The sequence below is a fragment of the Acinonyx jubatus genome, chromosome F2 (assembly GCF_027475565.1).
Source record: "Acinonyx jubatus isolate Ajub_Pintada_27869175 chromosome F2, VMU_Ajub_asm_v1.0, whole genome shotgun sequence".
Taxonomy (NCBI): domain Eukaryota; kingdom Metazoa; phylum Chordata; class Mammalia; order Carnivora; family Felidae; genus Acinonyx; species Acinonyx jubatus.
The window spans coordinates 2714049-2737502 of NC_069394.1; the positions used below are offsets into that span (position 1 = coordinate 2714049).

The window sequence follows — 23454 nt, forward strand, 5'->3', positions numbered from 1 at the left end:
CACTTACTTCTCACAGTTCTGGATACTGGGAAACCCAAGATCACAGTGCCAGCGTGGTCGGGTCCTGGGAGGGCTCCTCACACGGCCCTCCTTGGTGCAGGCACGTAGAGAGAGGGGAAAAGAGCTTTTTCTTGTCTTTTTTTTTTTAAGGTTATTTACTTATGTATTTACTTATTATTATTATTTTTAATGTTTATTTTTGAGAGAGAGAGAGGGAGCAGGGGAGTGGCAGAGAGAGAGAGAGAGAGAGAGAGAGAGAGAGAGGGAATCCCAAGCAGGCTCTGTGCCGTCAGCACAGAGCCCGATGTGGGGCTCAAAGCCATGAACCATGAGATCATGACCTGAGCTGAAGTCAGATGCTCAACTGACTGAGCCACCCAGGCGCTGTCTGTATCAAGTGTTTTAAAAATGTGCATTTACTCCTCACAACAACTTGTGAGCTAGGTGTTGTTAGAAGGCTCATCTATAGACGAACACGCTGAAAGGTTAAGAAAGGTGTCCAAGGTCACAGCACATCTGGGATTGCCTCTGCCTCAGTCCTCTGGCCACAGGAGCCATAAAACCCACAGAGGAGGTAGATACACAGTTATGAGGCACCCACTATGTGTCAGAGGTCACTTTGGGCTCTTTATGCACATGCTACTGATCTTATTAACCCCTGATCGAAGTATTACATACACACCCATGTAACCAACACCCAGAGCAGGAAATGGAATCTTACTAGCACCCCAAACACTCTCTCCATTTTCCCTTCCTGGCTCTGGCACCCCTCCCTCTAATGTTAACCACTGTCTGGATTCTATATACATTTCTACCACTTTATTTTATCTTTTAAAAATGTTTATTTATTTTAAGAGAGAGAGAGAGAGAGAGAGAGAGAGAGCGAGAGCAGGGGAGGGGCAGAGGAAGAGGGAGACAGATAATCCCAAGCAGGCTCCATGCTTTCTGCACAGAGCCCACCTCTGAGCCTGATCCCATGGACGGTGAGATCATGACCTCAGCCGAAATCAAGAGTCAGAAGCTCAACTCACTGAGCCCCCCAGGCGTCCCTCTACCACGTTATATACATGGAATCCTATATGCTTTGAGGTCTGGCGTTTCTTACCTCAGAATCACTTGTGAGTGTCATTCATGTTGTCCTGCGTGTTTGTAGATTATTCACAGCCATGTGATCATCATTCCACAGCACGAATAGGACACAGTTGATGTATCTGTTCTGTGGTTGGGCATTTGGGTCCCTTCTAATGTTTGGTTATTACAAACAGTGCTGCCGTGCACAGAAATGCGATCAGGTAGGGCGTGCATCTAGGAAGGGAATTGCTAGGTCATCAGGCTTGCATAAGATCCAGACTTGCAAGGCGGGGCATCATTTTGCACCCCCACCAGCAGTGTAAGAGAGTTCCAGTTGCTCCACGTCCTCACCAACACTTGACACTGTCAGATTTTCCCATTCTAACTGCTCTGGAAGCTGCGCGGTGCACCCTTTATTTCCAAATCCCTTCGGCAGCCCCATGAGACGGGTCTTGCGATCTGTCTCACAGATGAGGACACCCAGAGATGAAGTAACTAGTCGAGCCTGGCGAGAGCACAGACTGTCTGACCTCAGCCCGCTGTATCACCTGTTTGTCAAGCTGCCTCCCCCGACCTAGTCTCCTGGACTCCCAGCAGCCCCATCCTTGGGACGGTAGCCATCCGCCTGAGGGGTGATGCGGGAGCGGCTCCTCCTGCCCGAGTCAGGCAGTGAGGGAAAGGCTCGGGGTCCGGGGTCCTGCCTTGCTACCAAGAGGGGGCGCAGAGTGCGGGCGATGGAGTCGGGCGAGGGCCCACGCCGAGGGAGGGGGTTTGAGGAGGGAGACCCGGAGGGCGATGCCAGGAAAGCGCTCTCTGCGGCACCTGGGGGCGGAGCCCACCCTGCTCCGAAAGGGCGGAGGAGTTGGGGGAGAGAGGAGGCTAGGCTGGTGGGGGCTCCACTGCGAGGAAGGCGTCTGGAGAGAAGGAAGCAGGGGGTAAGCGTGGGGAGGGACAGGGGCTCCCTTGCGGGGGAGCCGGGGCTGGGGGCGCGCTGGACGCCCCGCCCACGAGGCGGGAGGTGGGACGCAGCAAGGGGTGGGGTCTAGGGCGGGGCCCGGGACGGCAGGGCGGGGCGGCACGGTGGGCGGGGCTCATGGCGACCAATGGGCGCGCGTGAAGCTAGCCCCGCCCCGGCCTCCCGCGGCGCCTGCTGCATAGTCATGAGCGCAGGCCCGCGCTGCGTCAGCGGAAGCGGCGCGCGGCGGCTGTTTCCGACCCGATAAAGCGGCGTTGTCCCCGCGCGCCGGCCGCAGCTTCGCAGCGCTCCGTCCGCGCCCGCGTCGCTCGCTGTCTGACCGCCCGCCCGCCCGGCAGGCCGGCCGAGAGCAGCCGCCGCCGGGCCCCGCCGCCGCCGCCGCACCCCCAGCGCCCGGGGCCCCGCGCCCCCGCCGCCTCCGCCCGGCCCGGCCCGGCCGCCCCGCCGCGCCGCCGCCCCAGCGGCCCCGGCCGGAGGAGACAGGTGAGCGGCCGCCTCTCCCGCCCGCCGCCCAGGCCCCGCACCTGGTCGCCGCCACCTGCCGCTTCCCGCCTCCCCACCCTACCTCCGCGCGGCCCGGCCTCGAGCCCCTAGTTCGGCTCCCAGCCCGCCCGGGCATCTCGTCCCCGGGGAGGGGACCCTCACCCTCGCCTCCACGACCCGGCCAGGCGCGTCTCCCGCCGGGATTCCCGCCCCATCCTCGGCCTCCTCCCTTCTCTCCCCGGGCTGCACCTGCCTCTGGTCGCTCCCGTCCCAGAAGCCTCCTGGAGCATCCCGGCCCCCTTGCCCGCGGTGCGCACCTTATCACGGCCTCGGTTCCCCGCCCCCGCCCCCCCCTCCCGGGTCGTGCTCCGCAGCATTCCCCCACCCCCTATTTCCTCCGGTTTCTCTACCCAGAGGGAGCCACGCGCCTCGCCCCCTCGGCCTGACATCTATTTCCTAACTTCTGAGAGTCCAGCCCCTGTCCCCTCTGCCTCAGCCTGCCTCCGCCCCCCCCCGCCCCAGCACACACGCGCCCCCAGCTCGCCCATCCAGTGTTCCAAACCTCCGGCTCCAAGCTGTCCCCTGGGCAGCGCCTGTGTTTTGTCTTATGTGCATGCCCTCCGGGCTGTCCCTTTGAAGACACCTTTATTTCCTGTGGCCAAGCTTGGCCCTGGAGGAGAGGGGCCGGTGCATCTGTGCATCCAGGTCCAGAGCCCCTGCCCTGCACATTTCTCCGCATCCCAGCACCGCTTTCCTTTTCCCGAGCAACCCCTCCTCCTGGAGCTCTCGAATTTAACCCATTCCTCCCCAAGGTGTGTTGCTCTTGATTGGGTTATTGGGGAGCACTTTCCAGTTGAGGGCTTTTCCAGGGGAGGTATATCAAAACGGGGAAGAATGGTGGTTTGGGAAAAGTCCAGCCTCCTGGTTAGCTATCCATAATAATTCTAGAAAGTGGGGGGCGGGGGGGGCGGTTGCTAGGGAGGAGTGGGAAGGGGTGGAAGGGGCACTTGATCTCCTGGGGAGTGTGAGATTTTTTTGTTTTTCCAATGGGGGCACCGTGGGTCAGACTGAGCCACCGAGCCCTATCGGACACCTCAGCTGACTCCAGCAAAAGAGGCCTTGGAGCCCCTGGTTATTGGGGCGTCTCCTAGTCCTAGATCCTGGGAAGGGAGGAGGGTTTGGAAGGTGAGTGACCGAAGCAGTTGTTGTGTCAAATGATTGTCAGAATCGAAGCCTGTTTCCGCTGGGGAAACGGTCTTGCCAGTGTCCTGTGTACGTGCCCTGCACTTTTCCTTCGCTACGACCGCCTCACACCCTCCGGCCATCGACAGACAGGTAGGGCGTGGGGAAATCTGTCATCTCTCCGTTTTGTGCTTGGGGGAAAAAAGAAAAAGAAAATGAAAAGCTGGAGGATTGGTTTATTAAGTAGTGTCACTAATGGTTGGTATCAGAAACAGTAATCCCTAACCTCTTTTAAAAATTAGGAATAATTTCCTTGCTTTTCAGCTAGGTCTGAATTAGCTATTGAAGGAAAGAGTAAGAGTTTATTTAAGGCTTGGGAGAGATTTTGCAGAATCTGCCTGAAGTTCAAGAGTGGCAATGTTGGTAGTCTGGAGCTTTGCAGGCCCGGGGTGGAAGGACCCGGACTTGATCAGGATCTCTTGTGCGCCCTGGTGAGGGGGTGGGGAATAGGTTGTCTTAAAAATGGGGAATTTCGGCTCCATTCTGGCTAATTGTTTTTGTGGGCAGCAGCTGTAAAAGAAAGAAATGGATCTTTTGAGATGCATTTGAAATGCATATTAGGTATTTAGTGGTGGCTTTTTAGTGGCCCCGGGTGTCCCCCAGGGAGGCTGCCCACCCACTCCTGGGGCCGGTGAGTTGCCTGCTTCCCTTGCAGAGACGAGGGCTGTGGCCTTGGCCCGTGTCGCCTCGTGAGAGCAGAGCAGAGATTGGACCGGGTGAGCTCGAGCTCCAAGGTGGCTAGCAGCTTTTAACATCCTGGGGCTCTCTGTGTTCTCCAACTTTGCTTGTTGGAGAGGAGGGGAGCTGGGGAGGGGCGGGAGGAGCCTGGGAATGGGGCCCTGCCCTCTCTGAGCCGGGAGATCCCGCCCTGCAGGTCTGCAGGGGGGAGGGGCTGCGGCAACGGCAGCTCCCCCATCCCCAGTGGAGGCAGGCAGTCCAAGAAGGTATTTTGGCCAGCGATTAGGTTGCTTGACGTTGGGCTGGTTTTATCTGTGTTGTCAGAGGGACGGTGGGGGGAAGAGCGGACGGCGGCGCCGGGGTCCGGGCTGTAGTGTTATTTTCTGGCCGTGGTGCCCGTTCGTCCCTATCGCCCGTCTGCACCCTCTGCCCTCTCTGCCTTCTTCTGCTTGCCCTGCCAGCCCCGAAGCCCAGCCCCGTGTAGCCGTTAGGGGTGGTTCGTGACTAACAGCCTCGCGGCCTGGCGCAGGGTCAGGGTGGCTGGTGAGCGCCGTAGGTGGCAGGCAACCCCAAATTGCCAGTGCCCTCCTCGGGAACACCCCCGGCAGAGCCCCGTCTGTAATCTGTGGAGCCAGAATGCGCTGGAAGCCGTGTTCCTGGTGAGGGTGCTGCTGCACAGCCGTTTCCTCTGGTTCCCCAGATTTCTTTATCACACCACAGTTCTGTTGACAAAGGTGCACTCAGGGAGACTCCATTAGGAGGGCCGCCTCGACTCCAGGCCAGGAAACATGAGAGCGGTTCAGCTTTGCTGAGTGGAAATCTGACCAGAGGGAAAAAGCCTCCCAGATGAGGAGCAGCCATATAGAAAGGAGGGGGTGGGAGAGGACCCCCAGAGCCGGGGGCGGGGGCAGTGTCTGCAGGGGGGCTCACAGGCGGAGGCCAGGCCCCCGTGCACCTCCCCCACAGGCGCCCAGACAAGGACCCCTTGTTTAGATTAGCTTAATTACCCCACCAAAATCAATGAACAAGGATCTTTTTAAACATGGAACTTTCAAAATGTGCTTGGAGTGGCTTTTTTTTTCCTTTATAAAGGTATCAAATGCTAAGCCTTTGTGAAATAAGGCACTTGGAGCGGACTGGGGGATTGTGGACCTTTTCACTGCGCGCGAAGGAAGCTTCCCGGCCCTAAATCAGAAGGAAGCTTGCCAAAAGTCCTGAGTTCACCGGTCTCCACAATAGCTATTTTCAACCCGCTGCCGTTGGGGTAGCGGTAACACTGGAAACATTTAGTGGGGGCCTCATGGTGTTTATGAACCTCCTTCCTTGGCAAGTGACTTTTAGAGGAGACATTTTAAGAAGATTAAAACGTCCGCAGACTTCGAGGGCAACAGCGTAACCCACTTACTGTTTTCGTGTCGCAGATCGAGTTCGCTTTAAGCTTGGCGATCCCGCAGTGGCCCTTCCACTGTGGTGCATGGGCCGATGTCACTCCCACAGGAGCCGACGGGCAGGCATTTGAGGGCGATTGCGGGAAATGAAACACAGCCGTGAAGTTGGAGAGGAGGGCTCTGAGGTCGGTTTGGCTAGTTTGGACCCTTGGGTCAGACGGTGGTCACAGGGTCACACAATGATCAGTGGCAGACTCAGACTCCGTAGGGAACTCCCCCCAGTGAAGGTGGCCGTTGCGCCGGGTTCTTGCCCCCGAGGGCAGACGCAGGGGTGGTGCCTCCGCGAGGGCGAGGTGGCTCCCCTGCAGCCGAAGGGATTTGCAGAGCCTTTTCAAGTTACTCAGCGGGGCTACCTTGCCCGCCCACCTCTGCTTGGCCCAAAGCCCAGGTGAGGGAAGCATTGTTGGGTCGACCTCGACCGTGTTTTCACCCTCCCAAACCTGTGGAAGGATTTTGCTGGCCGACAGGAAAACTGCATTCCGGAACCAGCGCCCGAGGGGCGCCTTCCTTAAAGGTGCCTCCTAACCTGGGATTCTGTGGTGTGGCTGCCCCGGAGCGACTGTTTAGAGTTTGCCAGAGGGCCTCTCCCGGGGTTCTGCCTCTGAATCCTGGGGCCATTGGAACTGACGTGCAACTGAATTCTTCCCCGTGTAGGGAAAGGAAGATCTTGAACACAGAATGCATAGCAAACCCCTGAAATCGCTGCTAAGAGGAGTTGGAACTGCGGCCGGATGCAGTGGTCACTCGCACAAATCGAGCCATCACTCGGTCATTGCCAGGCCAGAAAACTGGCGCGCTTCTCACTGCCGACCATTTAGTCCTCGCCCTGGCAAAATCTGTCTATCCAGAAGAGTGCGATGTTTGGTTTGAGATGGGAAGGAAATATTTTTCCACCAGTTATTTTGAGGGGAGGGGCTTTGCCACCTCTACACCGGAGATGAACTTGTTTCGCCAGAGTTCACTGGACGTAACAAAGGGGGGCGGTGTGGGGAGCACGTGGCTGCCTGAATTCTGGGTCTTTCAGCCTTCGGTTGCCTCGTAGCCGAGAACTTTGGAGTTTTTTGTTCATGCCCTGTAAAATAACTTTGATGAAAACTATGGGCACGTTTCTGAGTTGACATTGAACTTTATTGCTAATTTTTTGGAATTTTGTTTTGAGGGAGAGAGAATCCCAAGCCGGCTCTGTTCTCTGCCCCGAGCTCTGGCAGCAGAGAGCCCGATGTGGGGCTCAAACTCAGGAACCGTGAGATCATGACCTGAGCCGGTAGCAAGAGTTGGACTCTGAACCTGCTGAGCCACCCAGGCGCCCCATTATTGCGCATTTTAAATAGTTGAGAAAGAGAACATTTTTGGAGTGTTGTAAATGTAGACATTTTAACTTGCAATCGTACCGCTCTTGAAAGTATCCGATACGAAATTCACTAATGATTTGATGACCACGGTCACCTTTTAGAAAACGGAGCAGCAGACTGTGAACGGTTGTAATGCGTACGTGTTCTTTTCCTCTCGAACTCGGATGCTTATTCCCCTTTCCCTCGTGGAGTTTTATTCTAAAGCCACAGGCTTTTACACGGGAAAGTCTTACTGATTGTTCTTCACGCTTGTGACACACGTGTACGTAAATTGTGGTTTAAAACATTGCTGTGCTCAGAAGGCTGTTGTTAAGCCCATCTAGAAGCAGTTTTTCTCATTGTAATTACCGATACAAAACTAACCACAGAAGCATAAATGTATCATTGATCTTCATAATCACCGAATGCCCAAAATGAAAATACATCGGAAGGTATGATCTGGGTGGGGGTCCATTTGAAGTGCCTCAGTTAAAAGGAATTACTGATCTGCCCTTGGTGCCTGGTACACACCCTTGCTGCTGGAACATTCCAGGGAGGAGTGACTCCTGCTGGTCCGGGAGGAAGAGAGCGTGTGAAGGCTGGGGCTGCCCCCCGCTGGCGAGGGCTCAGGCCATTCTGGCCCTTCCCTTGGGGACGTTGAGATCTGTGGACTCAGGCTCCCAAAGGCACCCCACCTGAGAACCCCAAAGGTGCTTAGTGCACGGAGGGGTAAAGAGCATCTGCCGCTTCATTACGTTTCGCTGTTAAGCGCTGATCCGTGTGTACTTTAATATTTAATTGCATGTTTTCTGGACTTATGTGTTAAAGGGCAGAAGATGATACATCTCATGAACGTGTGTGTTGCAGTCAGCGGCAATGCATTTTTATTTGGTTGGGTTAAATTTTAAGCTTAATGGAATTGTGCCTTGAGTTAAATTTTAATTTTCCAGAAAGATGTGTTAGAAGCAGAAAAGACTGCTTGGCCAGGCCTTGGATTCCGAAATGGTTTTTGTCCTGCAGGAATCCAGTGAGCCTGCCGTGCTGGGCTCCTTTCTGGGAGGAGGGGAAGGGTGGTGTTGACTTGCCTCTAGGGTGAGAGCCCTGGGGGTGGGGGAGAGGCTCCCGGGGTTGCCAAGGAACCTGACCACCTGGGGTTTGCAGAGGTGGGGGGCTCTCCTTGAGAGGCCTGGGCGGACCCAAGGACTTCCTCAGGCTGTTTGAAAGTCCTGGGCTGGAGATGCTCTCGAAGCAGAAGCATTCACTATTGTTAGCCCAGAGACCAAAAATGCTTTGGATGGAGAGCTGTAGAACTTTGTATTATAAGATGGTTTTGTGACATGAAGGGAGTTTCCAAAAACAAGGGGTCTCTGGCTTCATCCAGCTTTGGGGTTGGCGGGGGGGGGGGGGGGGGGGGGGAGGGGAGGGCGGGGGAGAAAGCAAGCCACTTGCCTCGCTCCTTGGATCTCAGGAATGTGCGTCCTGAAGTTTTATCTGTCTCCTGTCCTCGGGCCTGGCTGTTAAGAATCCAGTTAAGAATGCTTCCCCACGAGTTTGGATTTGTAAATATTTGGGGACAAGTCCTGTCCTCGGTTTGTGAGGCAGCGCCTTTGTTCTTAGGGATAAGGGCAGAAAGGAGCTAATTCCGGATCGTGTTCTAGGAACCCTGTGGTTTCTGTAAGCAGTGAGGAGTAGTGCTGGGCTAGGCAGCGCACCAGACCTGCCCTGGTGGACACGGTGGGACATCCGTCACGGGGCCCTCCACTGATCTCTCAAGCACAAACCCTTGTTTACACTTTCCTAGCATTTTGAGCCTTGAGCCTGAAATCAGGGTTTCGGGCTCGTAAAACAAAGGCTAAACGAAAGATGTGCGTTGCTGAAGGCCAGAGGTGACCCTGCGTGGGGGGATTCAGTTCTGGAAACACTGCCTGTCTCCTGGGGCCTGACTCAGATGCCCGTCTACACCCAGCCAGTCGTGCTGCACAGACTGGAGTCACAGAGGAGCTGCTAGTGGTTCTTCGCATCGCTTGTGCAAACCCATTTGCAGGGGAAGCTTGGAGGACGCAGCCCTCTCTCCGGCAGGCCCTGCACGCCGCCACCCTCTGCTGGACGGAGCCAGAGCTGCCTGGCCCGATGGCCGAGGTGGCCTCTGCCCTTCAGGGCGCCCATGCGAACGAAGGAGCTCTGATTTGGTGTTAGGGGTGGAGTAAGCAGTTGAGGCCGGTTTGAACTTTGCTTTGCCAGCATGGGCTCGGCAAGCCTAGCGGGACGGGCAAGCCGAAGGGAAGCTTAGGGCTGTTTGAAGTGTGTTTAGCTCATCCTTGAATTATTCAGATGTCTAAAGTGTTTTTAATTCTTAAGAGGATAGGGAGGGGCCCTATGCCTTTTACTCTGCAGCGGAAATGTCCTCGAGCCCCACGTTGTTCGGGGTGCAGGGACCATTAACATCCAGGGCTGGGCCATCCCTGGCTTTGTGACCTTGGCCCAGAAGCTACCCACTGCCCTGAGCTTCAGTGTGTATGTTGTGATCTGTGGAGCATAATGAGTGCTTGTTCCTGGTACTTAACAGGCCCTGAGAAACATCCAGAAGGCCAAGTCCTATGCAGAACACTCAGCCTCATTCTCTGTCTGCAAAACCCAGTCGGGGCTGTCTGTCATTACCTGCATTTTACAGAGAGGAGAAGGAGGCACAGAGAGGCTAAGTAACTTGCCCAAAGACACACAGTAAGTGGCTGAGCCTGGGGGTGAACCCTGGAACCCACCCACGAGACACGGGGCCCATAGGTCTCCCATGCAGCGCCATGAGCCCCAAAGCTGTGGCGCGCCTCCACCCAGATGAAAAGCGGGGTTTACGGGTGTGTCAGGAGTGTATGTTTTTGCAGTTTGAGGTGTCTCGTCTTCACTACAGTGTATGTAAAATACCGGTCACTTTTCACACATGAGATGGTGTTTAACGCTAATCAAATGCAAGATAAAATCAGGACCGTGTTTTTTTTGGGGGGGGGGGCTTCTTTTTAAATTTTATTTATTTGTTTTTGAGAGAAAGAGAGTGCAGAGGAGGGACAGAGGGAGGGAGAGAGAGAGAATCCCAAGCAGGCTCCGCGCTGTCAGCGCGAAACCCGATGCAGGGCTTGAACTCACGAATGGTGAGATCATGACCTGAGCTGAAACCAAGAGTTGGACACTCAACTGACTGAGCCCCCCAGGCGCCCGGACCGTGTTTGCAAGCGAACTAACCAGGTGAACTGAGAAGAGACCGTGCTTTCCGCACCTGCCCGGAAGATGAAGGTGAAAGGAAGCACCTGTGCAGGCCGGTCATCCGTCCTTGGTTAATTGCTGACCGTTTGAACAACCTCTGCAGAAGTGAGGCTGTGTGTGTGTGCCGATAAGAGTCCCGTGGATGGTGTCAGTTTGTGGCTGTGAAGTTCAAATAGGGTTTTGATTAAATCTTGTGGGTCTGTGGGAGAGTGGGAGCCAAGTAGATGCGGGCCGTGTGGTTTCTGCCTGCTTCTGATATGGTTTTTGAGAAGAGTTTACAACTTTAATAGGGACTTCCTGCTGGTCCCCTCAGAACCTTGCCCGTCTGGGGATTTATTTTGCCCACGTAGTCCTGCCTCGGCTTGGAGCCCTTCACACGGGGACCGGGATCCCAGGCCTGCCGCCCCACGGCGCCGCCAGCTCCCCGGCCAGAGGGCTTCGCCGTGAGGCTGAGGAAGGTCCTCGCTGCTCGGCGGCATCCCAGTCCCTTTTGGTGGGAGTCCGGGTGCACTTGGCTTTCAGAACCCAGTCGAGGGGCAGGAAACCGCTATGATGTTCCCACTTTCTAAAACACCAAATGGATTGTGTGGGGGAGAATCTGAAGAAGAATCTGGACTTCCTAAAGCCATCGCTCAGCAGGCATGTTTCCAGGAGAGTGTGGTAAACTTGGGGGGACTCAAATGATTAGTTCTGTTGAACTGAGTCCCCGTGAGACCCCAGAGGCACTGTGCTTTGAGTTCTGTCGTGCCTGGGCCTCGGCTGTCCTCCCTGTGCATTGGTGGAGTCCTTGCAGCCCCAGGGGATCCCACGGACGTCTGTCTTGGACAGGCACCTGGGACCTGGGAGTGCGCACCGTGGGCCAGCTTCTGTGCCACCCAGAGTTCACTTGTGAATTTTCTTGACTGCTCTGCATAGAAGCAGTGGTTTCCTTGCTTCACAGATGAGAAGGCCGAGGCCCAGAGCTCTTTGGGGCCCGCCTGAGATTATAGCTGCTGACTGAATTCTCTGCTGGCAAATGTACGGGGGACAGTGGGAGACGCATAAGCGGTTTTAGCCTAGCAGAGAGGTGACAGTTGAAGAATAATATGGAGACAAGAGTGATGATCTAAGGCCCGTCCAACACGAAAGATGATTATCACCACCCTCATGCGTGGCTCCTCAGGGAGGGCTTCCTGGAGGTGGAGGCCCTTTTAACTGTCCTAGGAAGAAACAAAGCCTGACTGTTGGGGCCCGAGGCTGTGAAGTGACAGCCGCACTTGGGTCAGGCAGCCAAGGACTGCTGGGAGGGGGTGGGGGCCCTGTGCCAGAGCCGGCGAGCCAGGGCCGGACTGCGGGGGGCCCCAGGTGCACTGCTGGCTTGTGTGGAGTCCTTGGACTCTTCCAGGAGCCGTTCGGCCTAGGAGAGGTGTCCCAGCTCGATGCCTGGGCTGTGTGCCCTGCGTGGCATCCGTGCGAGCGCCCTGCTGGCTGTGGCTTGGTCCCTGGCACAAGGAGCTGCCTTTGGTGCTTCCTGCATCGAGGTACACGCGATTGCAGATGGACTGGCTCCTGCCCTGCCCGGCCGCTTTCCGGCCTCCCTGGGGCGAGTTTCTGGGCAGCCCCCCAGGGAGGGCCGGTGGAGCTGCGGCTGCTGGTTGAAGCCGGTGCGGCCCACACCTTTGTGTACACCCGCGGGGGCCGCTGATGGGAGCTGGGTGCTCCAGACCAGCCTCTTTGGGACTCCGCTGCAAGATAAGAGGTAGGAGGGGCTCGAAGTGTCCCGCTGAGACTTCCATCTGCCCAGTGTCCCGTAGTTGGGCACCCAGCCCCCGATAACATTTGAACTGAAAGCAGCGCTGTGGGGAGTTATCTCCCTTTTGAAAAGGAGATCTCCTTGTCTTTATTGATGGGATCAGGGGACTAGCCGCAGGTCACATAACTGGAAAGCTGTGAGTGACCCTAGGAGTTCTGGTTGTGCGCCCTTGGGCCATACAGAACAGCTGGTTGCAGGTGAGGAAGCTGAGGCTGGGAGCAGCGAGCTGGCCGGGTCCTGCAGAGATTGGACCCTGCTGCCCCCACTTGTGACTTGCTCCTTAACCTGTGAGCCCCAGGGTCCCTACCCAGAACCAGGTGTGATGGTCATGGGTCTGCGCCTTAAGTCTCCGGAGGACCAGGGCAGCCTGGGAGTGTCCAGAAGCCCCGTGAGCACCCATACGCCTTCTGTAGCAGGTCCGCGCTCCTTGGCCGAGTTTTCTGAGCACTGCCCCCCACTACCTTCTGGGTCTCCCTTGCACCTCAATCTGCGGCCTCTGTACCAGTCAGGGCTTCACCCGCGGATGCCATTTTGTGGCCTGTTCCTGCTCCCTCCGTGGGATGCCAGCACCCTATGCCAGCAGAAGATAGACCTGGATTTCGTGGATCCCGAAGGCCATGTGGAAAGCCAGCGTGGAGCCTGGCAGACCTGGCAAGGTGACCTGGGTCCGTTACCTGCCGCTTCCCGGCTCCCGGCCCTCACCTGTGAACTGAGGCCGCTTGGAGTGCCACAGGATTAAGGGAGAGGCCTGGGTGTGGGGCGGCCCCTGGGAGATGCTCAGCTAGCCATGACCTAGGAGGTGATTCTCCAGTGCTGCCCGGCCCCGAGGAGCATCCGGCACCCCGTAGATTCCCGGAAGCCCTTGGAGCCTTTGAGGCGGGTCCGAACGGGCCCTTCTCCCCACTCTGATCCGTCCTTTTATCGTGAGGACTGAGGAGCTCTTAAACATGTGCCAGACCTGCAGCCGCTGACCCCTGGCCGTGCACCTCGGTCTCTGAGGCCCGAGTACCCTGCCGGCGGTGGACTTCGTGGCAAGGGCTGGGACCCCAGGGCTGGCCCGTGGGCTCCGGACCCTCCTGCTCCTGGCTGGCAGCGTCCTCCCCGGCTGGCTCTTTGCCACCGGCTGGTCCTAAGCTCTAAACTATTCCTGCTCACGTCTTTTCGTAGATTTTCACCCCGGGAAGATCTTGTCTAGATCTTTTTTTTTTTTTTCTTTTCCCCAATTGCAAGGCTTTTATTCGTGTAGTATTAATTCCCAACTTAACTGTGCCTTCCCCTACACTCTGAGCTGAGCCCCCATCAGGCTGTCTGCAGGGGGCTTTGGTTTACATCTTATACTTGCTATGGCGGCATGCATCTTGCCCGCATTTTGTGGGCTGTGGGGTTGCCTTTCAATTCCATTTTCTTTGCACTGTCCCCGAGTAACTGCACCTCTGGGCGTCTGAAACCCGTTTTGGTGATTCATGTGTAGTTTGGGCCCTTGGGCCTACAGGCCTCTTGTCTGGAGTGTCTGGAATCCGCGTACACATCCCGTCTTGCCTCCGAGAAACTGTTTCAAGGCCGATGGCTCTAGTCTTGATTTTATGATGCATTGAGAATGATCTTCTTGAGTCACTCCTTTGCAATTACCCAGAGGCGATAGTGTTATCATTGCCAGCTGCTTCCTCCCCCGCGACTGAACGAGCCCGTGTGTCCCCGTCGTCACAGAAGGGTATTGGCCGCTGTATCTGTTGTGCCCTTCTGTTTGCAGGAAGCAGATGGGCATCGCAAGTAGAGTGATGAGCGTTAGGGCCGTACAGAGGGGTGGGCAGGGTTAAGGGACACCGGCAAGGGAGGTGACACCCCACCCTGGGCCTGGCCGCAGCTGGGAGCCTTCCCCCCCAGGCACAGGGGCACCTGCACCCGGGGGCTGCAGGGGAGGTGGTGGCTGTCTGTGGCCAGCCGATGCTGGCCAGTCAGGGCAGGAGCCCGGGAGGCCAGCGTCTTCACCGCACCTGCCACTGCTCTTCTGCGTGGTCACCGAGGTGGAGCATGCGTGGATGCGTGGTCTTCAGTCGCCTGCCATGGTTCCCTGTTTGGTGGGAGCCGATGCCTGTGGCTTTATGGGAATTTGGGGTCTTTGTAAGGTGGCGGAAGGGAGAAACTGAGTTGCCCAGCATAGCTGAGAAACCCAGGCTGAGTGGGCTTTGCTGAGTCCAGGGTGCAGCTGTGACCATCCTGGTACATGTGACCATAAAGTGGCCCGTGCCACTTAATCTGAAAAAGATTTTTTTTTAGTGTTTATTTTTGAGATAGAGAGAGAGAGACAGAATACAAGTGGGGGAGGTGCAGAGAGAGAGGGAGACACAGAACTTGAAGCAGGCTCCAGGCTCGGAGCTGTCAGCGCAGAGCCCGACGTGGGGCTCGAACCCATGGACCGTGAGATCATGACCTGAGCTGAAGTCAGCTGCTCCACTGACTGAGCCACCCAGGCGCCCCCTGTGCTGCTTAATCTTTTCCTGGGGTTGCTGGTGTCCCGTTGTCTGCCGGGTGGCCTTGAAGCAGCTTGAGGGCAGTCTGGACTGCATCGGTCCTGTGCACGGTGGGAGCACGGTGAGCGGCCGTGAGGGAGGAGGGCCTTGGTTAGATGGGGTGTCTGTGCAGCTGGCTTTGGAGCCAGACACAGTAGAAGGAGCACCGCGGCACTCTGGATCCGAAGGAGAGAGGTGATGCCCGGACCCGTTGTCTAAATGCAACGTGCAGGTCAGAGTAAGGTTTTATCTGGAGCCTGGCTTGTGTTTTGGTTATGAAACGTGAGAGCAGTGTTTTGCTGACCTGTTTTTTCTTGCTCAGTGTTTCCCCAGCTCTGTCTGTCCTGGGTTACTTTTGAAAATGAATGAGCTAACACCATATACGGGAGGTTCAAAACAAGCTCATTATCACCCTAGCGAGCCAAGTAAGTAACATTTATTTAGGACTCGACTTCAGACAGCATGGCCTGCTTGACAGAGGGACGGTGCCCTTACTTGTTCATACTTGGGTCCATTCCTTGAGGACCAGTTCTAGAAACTGTGTGGTTTGATCTTTACTTTCTGATGTCACCGAATGTGCGGTGAGCTCTGGGAAATTGTCTGGACTGGGCCCTTATAGTTTTCCCTAAATTTAGAATTCATCTTTCTAGTTTTGTTTTTATCTGTCCTTTACCCCCACCCCCCACCCCCGCCCCGTATGAACCTAAACCGTTCAGTTAATTCTAAAGGAAACTCTAAAGGGGAAGGCTGACTTTAAAAATTATGGTCAGTAGGGGCACCTGGGTGGTCTCAGCTGAGCGTATAACGCTTGATCTCGGCTCAGGTTGTGATCCCGGGGTCGAGTTGAGCTCTGTGCTGAATGTGAAGCTTGCTTAAGATTCCGTGTCTCTCTATTCCTCTGCCCCTCACCTGCTTGCCTGTGTACTCTAAAATAAAAAAGTAGGGGCGCCTGGGTGGCTCCATCGGTTAAGTGTCCGACTTCAGCTCAGGTCATGGTCTCGCGGTTCATGGGTTTGAGCCCCCCGTCGGGCTCTATGCTGACCGCTCAGAGCCTGGAGCCTGCCTCAGATTCTGTGTCTCCCTCTCTCTCTGCCCCTCCCCCGCTGGGGGGGGTGCGCTCGCTTGCGTGCTCTCTCTCTCAAAAATAAATACAAAAATTAAAAAATAAAAATTATGAAAAGCTGATACACTCTGTCACAACAAAAATCTCCTTAACCAGCTATGTGACCATGGTTACTTCCCTCCTCCCCCATTGCTACTGGGGTAGTGCTCCACCCTTTTGGGGTCATGAATTCCTTTGAAAATCGGGTGGAAAGACAGCATTTTGTATATACTTTAGGGATCTCCTAACACCCATCCACGATGATCCTTGTCAGCACCCCCGTCTCTGGGCCTCAGCTAAGGAAGCCCTGTTTGGAGCTGAGGCTGCCTGGGCTGTGTGGAGTCCTGAGAGCGGGCTGCTTGGCCGGCAGTCAGCCTGAGACTCTGCATTTGGAGGCTCTAGAACTGGGCAGATGGCTCCGGCTGGCCGTGGGCTGGTCTCTCCCGGAGGAGTGTAGAGAGCAGCCCCGAGGGTGGTGGCTTGTTGTGTTTCCTCGTTGTGACCCAGATGAGCGGTGCCTGCGGACTCGGGCGTCTGTCTCAGGCACCAGTGAGTCTGGGAACCTGATGGCATTCTGCCGTCCAGAGTGGCGGCTGGAATCTGTTGCGATGGTGACAGTGGGATGCTCCAGTTTACTTTGTGGGGAGATGTAGGGTAGTTAAAATTAGCAGTGAGGGTCAAGTCAAGGTTGTCCGGAAGAGTTCAGCAGTGTCACGTGGAGATCGGACTTGGCAGTGGCTGGCTGGGATTCCTGCCCCTGGGCCAAGCCCAGGGGGAAGGGTCAGGCCGGCCTGTGGCCTGTGCCACCTGCAGAGGGCCCGCCGGGCTGGACCGGGGTCTGCACTTGTAGTTCATCCCCGGCCAGACGTACGCCCTGGGGTGGACAGTGCTCTGGACTCCAGAGTATGTATTCGTTGGACAGGGTGTGCTATTATGTCACGATGTGGTACGTACCTCACGTACCTGTTACGGTAAAGCGGTCGGGTCGTAATAGGTGTTCTTCGTTCAGCGGTGTATGCGATAGACCCAAGCACAAGGTCTGCTGCATGTAGTAAGTTGTGTAGTATAAGGTGACGGCATGATACGTGTTACACTTACTTAAAGTTCCCTTGGAGGGACTTGTAGCCGTCTGGGTTCACGTTCTCCACTAGCTCGTTTTTCACTGACCTGAGGAACAATGTTTCCTAGGGAAACTGTGATCGAGAGTCTGAAGCCACAGCGCCAGGAGATCTCTGGACCCTTCTTGGTGCCTTGGGCCCACCTGGCTGAGAAGGTGCTTGGCTGCCTCCTGGTTCACGGGAGCTGGGGGGTCGGCAAGGGGCCTGGTTTGCCCTGACTCTTGCCCAGCTGCCTGTTTTCTCTGCAGAGGCCACAGCCCCCCGGGGACCCCGCAGGGCTCTCTAGCGCGTGGCCACTTGGTTCCCCCGGAGCCAGGACCGGTGGGGGCGGCCGGCTGCTTGGCAGAACGGCCCAGATCGTCTTCTCTTTTTGATGTTTATTTATTTTGAGAGGGAGGGCGCACACATGTGCAAGCAGGGGAGGGGCAGAGAGGGAGGGAGAGAGAGAATTCCCAGCAGGCCCCCCGCTGTCAGTGCAGAGCCCACGCGGGGCCTCAGCCCACGAACTGTAAGGTCGGGACCTGAGCCGAGATCGAGAGTCAGACACCCCCACCGACTGAGCCACCCAGGCGCCCCGAGCCCATCTCTTCTAAGCTGGGAAGAGTCCAGAGTCCCATCCTTTTATAAAAGCGCCTCTCCGTACTCTTCAAATGAAGAGAATGCGGCTTTAGTATATGAAGAGTTACTGGTGATACTCAGCAATCTCTTAACCCCGCCTGCAGCCCTGAAGATTAGAATCTGGTCTGAGTGGGAGGCCGTGAGGCACATATCATCTGTGTAACTCTACACGTTTCTCTAGTGGTCGTCTGTCATGTGTGGAAAGTGAAGTAAAGGCCTGTCTTATTTATATTTTATGTCTTTGCTGGGTTTTTTTTTAATGTGTTTGTATTTAATTTTTGAGAGGGAGACACAGTGTAAGCAGGGGAGGGGCCGAGAGAGGAGGAGACAGAGTCCGAAGCAGGCTCCAGGCTCTGAGCTGTCAGTGCAGAGCCCGACGCGGGGCTTGAACCCATGAACCCTGAGATCATGATCTGAGCCGAAGTCGGACACCCAACCGACTGAGTCACCCAGGCGCCTGTACGTCTTTGCATTTTTAAAAGTAATCTCTATACCCGGTGTGGGGCTCGAACTCACCACCCCGAGATCAAGAGTCGCATTCTCTGTTGAGCTAGCCAGGCGCCCCAGTAAAAGACTGTTTCAAAGCAGGGATTTTAATCAGGCTAGGTTTTAGTTTCTTTGGTTAAAAGAAACAAGCGCAGCCCTCTGTGGAGCCACGGGTCCCACGTGCAGCCACTCTGCCCCTTTTCCCACGTGGGCACGCGCTCCTAGCCTGGGACGGCCCATCACCGCCAGCTTCTCCAGGTTATGGCCGAGGGTCTGTCCGGCTGCCTGCCTGCCAGCTTTGTTTGGACAAGGAGGGTTCCCTTCAGAAATCAAGACCAGAATGGCGCTCTTGTGTCTCCTCTGGTCCCCACCGCTTTTCCCAGCCTAGCAGTGACCTTGCCCTGGGCTGAAGCGGCCGTGGCCAGGCTGCTGCCCCACATCCGCTGTGTCCTTCCCGCGCACCCCCCCCCCCCCCCCCCCCAGTGCTGCATCTTCTGGGCACCAGACTTGGTGGCTGCAGCTCCCTCACCTATAAATTGGGGCTAATGATAGGAGTCCCCGTGTCGGCCTGTCACAAGGGTTCAGGAAGTACACGTCTGTGTGGCCTCTGGGGTCGGAACTGGCTGGTAGGAAGGACTTGGAGTTGGAGCTGGTTTTATCCTTGTCCTATACGAAACAGTTGCTGATGGCAGTGTCTGCAGAGAGACTTGGAAGTCCCCAAGAGAGAGGGGGTGGGATCCAGCAGGGGAAGTTGGAATTTCGGAGGTGGTCCATTCCTGTGTGGAGGGGTAGGGCCAGGCCGAGCAGGGGCGGGGGGAGGGCACCCGGGGCTCGTCCTGGCAGGTGCAGGATGGTCAGAGGGGTTGTGGACAGAATGAGAGCAGGAGGTTCCGGTGGCCGCGGTCTCTGCTTGTTGTTGGTCCCTCGTGTGCGTGAGCTGGGCTGGGCCCCTTGTGCGGTGGGGGCGCTAGCCTGGGGTGAGAGGCTTGCCTGTGAGAGGAAGTCAGGATCCAGCCGGGAGAGTTGGGATTCTGGGGAGGGGGGCGGCCGGGATGGTGGTCAAAAGGCGCTGCTGAGGCCGCCCGGGCTTAGTAGCCGTGGTGTGAGCCACGTGTAGGCAGGAGGGGGTGAGAGAAACCTGGGGGAGTTAGGGCCTCGTGCCCTGTGCCCAGGGAGGCCTGTGGGCGCCTGGCTGCTGGTGCCGTAGCTGCCGGAGATGCTGGCCATGCCGTCTGCTCGCCGGTCTGAACACCAGGGTGCCAGACGCCCCCGGCTGAGTGGCCTTTGGCCCGGCGTGGACACCTGGGGCACCTGTGGCAGGTGCACCTGTGGCAGCCCTTGAGGGGGGTGGTGGGCAAAAGGGGCACGGTGGCCCTTTCTGGCCTACATGTTTTTGTTACTAGACTCACCAGATGCCCGAAAGGACAACCTCTTTCAACAAATCCCATCAGGAACTTTCATATTTGTAGCTAACCGCCTTTAAGTGGCTGATCAACCAGCTAGGCCAGAAAGGCCAGCCTGGCCGTGGGAATGTTCCTTGGAAGGAATTTGGAAATCCACATGTGCCGTGAAGTGTTAACGAGGGGGTGTCAAAGGACCCCGGAGGGGGGAGTGTGGGGAAGGCAGCGGGCCGCTCTCCCTGCCCGGTGTGTAGGTGTAGGTTGTTGCCTTGTGAAAACACCTCCGCGCCTCCGGGTGACCTCACCTCTCAGGCAGTCAGGGCCGCTGAGTCACGATGCTGTAAATCATATCCGCAAGGAAAGGTTTGTTAGCTGTGGTTATGTCTTCTCCCTGTTAAAATTAGTCTTGAAGACAGAGTGAGGTGTGTTGAGTTTATAGCCTGTCTATTACAGGCTTCCTGCCGGCCCTGCAGGCCTCGCTCCTGTGATGATAACCGCCCTTGGTGCACGGTTTTAAATTGTAGGATCGCAGCTCGTGGAAGCAGAAGAGAAGGGACAGGTGCTTGGCTCGTGCCTTGCCGCTTGGCTCATGGCCTGGAGAGGTGAGTGACCCTCCCGGGGTCACGCAGTGGCCTTGGGGTCATGCTCTTTTAAATGTGCCCTGATGGGGAAACCCTTGCTTTGGAACTGTAACTGTTACTCTGATGATGCTCGCCTGATTCTGGAAAAGACTTAAGGTGGCCTAAGTAGGGAGTGTGTTGAAGAGGCACCTTTGCAGGTACAAGAAAGATGTACGTGCAGGTTTGCAAGCTTCCCTCGCTCTGCTTGGTCTGTTTCCAGCAGGTGCGCCGCAGGGCCGCCTCTCAGACCGTGTCTTTCCTGGGCTGCAGAGGCCAGGCCTCTGTAAGGGATGGCCGATGGGCATAAACCACTGCCCTTCCTCCTTTTGTGGTCCCAAGTCCCCTATTTCTAGAGGCATCAGTGAGCTCCAACCCCTACCTCCTTGGGAGCTGGGTGGGGCCACAGGAAGAGATGTTGGGGTCCCGGTGCAGGGGCTCCCCACAAGCTGGAGTTGCGCCTGTCTTTGAGGCACCTCTCGCCCAGGAAGGGGGAGGATCTCCTTGGACTCCCCGGCGAGTAGCGGCCCACCCAAGCCAGTGCGTCTGCATCCCCGTGCCAGGCACATAGTCACCATGGAATCCCGGGGCACTGGCCTGAGTGACCCCCAGTGCCCTCCCTCCATGGGACCCTCCCTCCATGGGACCCACCCCTCCTGCTGACGCCTTGGTGTTTTCCTAAGCAGCAGTGTCGTTCTTCTTCCTCAAGATGCCCAGCTTGAGGACTGATGTCCAAGGGTGTTTCCAGAAGCGTCAAGGGTACTGCATCTGGGGTTGTTGCTAAAACTCATTATTTGGCATCTTTACAGACTCTCTGCAGAAAGACTAAAATCTCGCGTTTGCAAACATCCTGGGCCTGCAAAGCTGCTCAGTTCGGGGTGGGCCCCAGGAAGTGTGTACAAATGCATGCGCATAGCTGCTCCTTCCTCTGCTGTCTCGGAGTTCCGGGGCAGCCTCTGTCGTGGGCTTTCCGTGGCACATCCTGTTTCTGCCTCCATCTGGTCTCGTTGGTCCTCGTTTCCTGGGGGCAATACTGGTTCGGAGGTTGAAGGGACGGTGTCACTGGGGAGGAAAGTGGGGGGCTGCCTTGTTCCAGGGCAGGCAAGGGCTGGCTGCGGCCAGAGGCGGGAGCTCTGCGCTCAGGATGAGAGGGAGGCCTTTGAGGTGCGGTGACCGAGGACGGCCTGCAAAGATGAAGAGGGTGGGTCCTTGTTCGGTGGCTGCCCTGACAGAGGACCTCAGGCTGAGGACCACCTGAGGCAGGCAGGGGCCGATGGCCCCTTCGCACTGACTGGCCCATGCTGGGCGCCGTCCTGCGATGGGGAGAGAAGCCCCCTTTGGAGCCGGCAGACCCCGAGCCCCACTTTCAGCCCACTTCTGGGTCTGCGCAGGCCTTTGCGGGTCACGCGTTGTCTCTGGTTAGCCTTGCTGGGCTGTGGGGGCTGGGGTGGACACGTGGGACAGACACTCAATGGCTGATTATTTTCTCCCGCGTGAGGCCACAGTGGGGACAGAGTAGAGTCCCTGGGGGAGGGGAGGGGTTAGCACCCAGGAGGACCCCACCCCCCCCAGAGGCAGGGAGAAGCGGCCAGTGTCCCGCCTTCTTTGTAGAATTTGGACAAACATGGGCCCACTTGGTGTATTGGATTAGGCTTTTATCCCCCAGGAGAGTAACCAAGTAAACAGAATAGAGTTTCTTTGGGCCACTGGCCAAATGAGAAATATTTTGGATCTGGTGACCTTTTTCTTTGGGTCACTATTCTCTGTAGGAGGTTTTGACCCGTATTGCATTTCGGAATAGGACGAACGGCTTATTTTTCGGAGTGGCAAATAAGGAAAAGAATGAAAGTCTCTCAGAGTCTCTGCTTGCAGAGGCTCCCCTGGGAGGAACATTTTTATAGACACCAGACGTCCTCTCTGGCTCGGGCCAACTTTCCATCCTGATGGCGGGGGCGTGCCATGAGCCGGCCCCTCTCTCCTGAGCCGGCCAGCCAGCCTGCGGAGCCAGCCGGCACGAGCTGGGCTGACGCCTGCCGAGCCACGGCCCCTCCTCCCGCGGCTGAAGCGCCACCCGCCCCCTGGTCCCAGGGTCCCAGACCCTGCCTGTGCAGCGTCTTCCCCTGTGGTCGTGGGCTCCCTTCGGGGACTCTTCCTTCATAGATCACAGAGCTCTGTATTCTCGCAGTGAGTTGTGGCAGGTCACTGTCATAATTGAAGGTCGCTGTCATAATTGAACTTCAGGGTAAAGTGCTCATAGGCGTAGTTAAAAGCCAGTGAAGAAAATGTGACTTCAGCCGTCGTTAAAGCAAGTCCGTACTGTTAAGATCAGCACAAAAGCATCCTGTCTGACTTTTTCCTTCTTGTCCTGTGACGTGCGGGAGAGGAGCGGATTTGCGATTGGCAGCTGAAACCCCGCACCTAGAGGCCTGTGTGCAGGGCTTGGGCTTACTGAGCCGCTGTGTGAAGTACCAGTATTTGGGGCTGTGTCTTTCCAGTGCCCACCCACCCTCCTGGAGCAGGGAGTCGGGTTTGCACATGTGGTGCCCTCGGTCTCCTGGCTGGCGCCTACGTGGGACTTGGCCCGTGTCTCCATCGCCACCTGCCTTTGGTGCCTTCCAGCTGCAGAGGTAGTCACCGCGGGAGGATCCCTGAAGCCCTTCGCTCTCGCTCTCCCTTTCCTCTCCCTCTCCCTCCCTCTCCCTCCCTCTCCCCTGCCCGTGGGTAGCTGACTGCTTACCGCCTGCAGCCGCTCGGGTGCCCTCGGTGTGGTGGGCCCCTGGCACTGCCCTAACAGTGCAGGCCGAGCTGGGCTGACGTCGACTCCTGGAATGTCTGCAGAAGCTGAGATGTTCTGGGCTGCAGCACCAAGAGCCTTCTCGTTTGTCCTCCACCCTGCTTTCCTTTCCTGCCCGTCCCAGGGCACTGGGTGGGAAGCTGTAGATGGGCCCAGAACTCTCAGGCCGGGAGGGAATCTTGCCGTGCTGTTAAATAAATACCTGGCTGCTTGCAGGCAGGCTGCTGCTGGCTTCCCCAGGGTGAGAAGAGCTAAGTGCCCCCAGCTGCTCCCACCCAGCACATATGCCCTTTGTCCCAGCACACATGCCCTTTGGTATCCTTGGGGTGTCTCAGCTTGACTCCTCCCTGACAGGCTCTGCACAAGCCCAAGACGTGGGGTGTCCTTTGGTGATGAGTTTGTGGCATAGGAGTGGCAGCGGCTTCTGACGAGTTTTGATTGACAGACATCCCAGGGGTGTTTGGGGTGGTTCATCGATCGCTGCTTCCCTACAGCTGTGCCCTTGGCAGGGAAACGCCTGCTGGCCGCCTGGC

At 56.8% G+C, this 23454-nt stretch overlaps 1 protein-coding gene across 2 annotated transcripts in view; it reads left to right on the forward strand.

The window, feature by feature from the left end:
* Window positions 1–2447: 2447 nt before the first annotated feature.
* Window positions 2448–23454, forward strand: part of SLC45A4 (solute carrier family 45 member 4) — an 80565-nt gene continuing 59558 nt past the window's right edge. The window contains exon 1 of one of the 2 annotated variants that reach the window (XM_053208685.1): window positions 2448–2530. The gene's annotated coding sequence lies outside the window, so the exon portion shown is untranslated. The remainder of the gene's footprint in view (window positions 2531–23454) is intronic. The other variant, XM_053208683.1, reaches the window with a different exon arrangement.